The following is a 2,281-nucleotide window of genomic DNA, read 5'->3' as shown; positions in this document are numbered from 1 at the left end:
AGTCTCGGTCAGGAAGCATGCACCAGGCACCCTGTGGCATCGGTCAGAAATGTGCATCAGATTTTGGCTCCATGGACTACATGCATCAGAATAGAACTTAGGCTTCATGGATCACATGTATCAGCACATTTGCTTAAGTAATGAAAGATGGTTGCAGTAGAGTTTTCCTAATCACACAATTAACACATGCTTAATTGTTTTAGAGCATGTGCTTTTAGTTTGTTATGATAAGTTAGTTAGTTTGTTGAGTTACTTGGCTAACAAGTCATTGTGTATATAAGGAATCCTTATTGTAACTTTTGATAATCAATAAAAGAAGTATATTCTTTACACATCCATCTTCTTTTCTAAGAATAATATGGTATCAGAGCTCTCAAATTGAGAGCTCTGCTGCACCATCGTTCTAATCATTCTTGACAATCCATACATCCTCACATAATCAAAATTATGTTTCTGATTCAACCAACAAAGATGGATGAAGAATCAAATCAAACACAACATGTACAACAAGGCATTGATGCATCACAGGACCCAAGGAGCCCTTATTATCTTCATCCAGGAGAAAGTCCAGGAGCAATATTAGTATCACCACCATTGAATGGGACGAATTACCACAGTTGGAGTAGAGCAATGAGGAGAGTACTCTCATCAAAGAACAAATTCAAATTCGTCAATGGATAATAAGGACTCCACAAGAAACAGATGCAATATTTGATGCATGGGAGAGGTGCAACACCATGGTAATCTCATGGATCACAAGGTCTTTAAGCACACAAATAGCACAAAGTATAGTTTACATTGATAATTCACAAGAACTTTGGCTTGATCTTAAAGAAAGATTTTTGAAAGGTGACTACTTCAAAACCTCTGATTTACTTCAAGAATTGCATTCTATCAAACAAGGTGAGAGGGATGTCACCACATACTTCACTGATGTCAAGATCCTATGGGAAGAACTTAATTCATTAAGACCTATGCCAAGTTGCATCTGCACAAACAAATGTACCTGTGATTTTGTAAAGATCATCAGAAATTATAGGGATTCAGAATATGTCATATGCGTGCTAAAGGGACTCAATGATCAATACAATACAATCAAGACTCAGATCCTTTTGATGGAACCATTGCCCCTCATCAACAAAGTCTTCTCCTTGGTAATTCAGCAAGAAAGACAACAAGAAGGAGGCAAGAATGACCAAAGCAAAATTGCACTGAACAATATCAGCACTGATCAAACATGGAAGCCCCAATTCAACAGAAACAAAAATAATAGAGGAGGCAATTACAACAACAGAGGAAGTGGAAGAAGGTTTCAAGCAAATCCAAAAGGCTATGGTCCTCCTAATAACAACAAACTATGCACCTTTTGTGGCAAGGAAGGTCATACCACAGAGACTTGTTATTTCAAGCATGGATTTCCTCCAACTTTCAAATTTAAATCCAAAGGAACCAATGCTGTAAATAGCTTACAATTAATGGACCAGGAACATAAGACTAATCAGGACATTGCTGAGCACACAGGAACTTCAGCAGGAGCAAATCATACAGAACATGCCCAATTAAGCATCAACAATGATCACATGATCAATCAGATTAGTCATGAGGCTAACAATGCAGATGGTGGCTACATATCAGGTAACTCCCTTTCCAACCAACCTTGGATTCTAGATAGTGGAGCTACTGATCATGTCACTAACAAGATATCAAACTTTATAACTTACAAGACAATTAAACCAATTTCTGTCAAACTTCCTAATAATATTACCATTAAGGCAGAACACTCAGGGACTGTGGCCCTTTTTGATCACATTATGTTGTATGATGTATTGCTCATCCCTGGTTTCAAATACAATCTTATTTCTGTTCACAAGCTTGCCTCTTCCCTTAGATGCAAACTTGTTTTTAATGAGGTTTCTTGTCTCATCCAGGATATGACTACCTCGAGGATGATTGGACATGCTGAAATGCACAACAATCTTTACATACTAACCAAGCATCCTCAATCTAATGATACAATGCATAGTATTACTTCTTTACAGAGGGAAACTTTATCTTGTTTTGATCTATGGCATTTTAGACTAGGACATCCCTCAAATAACATTCTTAATAACATTTGTAAGTGTTTTCCTTATGTAAAGTTCAATCCTAATAAGGTGTGTGATTCCTGTCATCTAGGAAAGCAAGCCAAACTATCCTTTCCCAAAAGTAATACACACACCTCTCACCCCTTTGATCTTGTCCATATGGACATTTGGGGGCCTTTAAACATCTCCACCATTCA

The sequence above is a fragment of the Lupinus angustifolius genome, chromosome LG02, assembly GCF_001865875.1.
Source record: "Lupinus angustifolius cultivar Tanjil chromosome LG02, LupAngTanjil_v1.0, whole genome shotgun sequence".
NCBI classification, from domain to species: domain Eukaryota; kingdom Viridiplantae; phylum Streptophyta; class Magnoliopsida; order Fabales; family Fabaceae; genus Lupinus; species Lupinus angustifolius.
Note: the sequence above shows the minus strand (reverse complement) of the source record.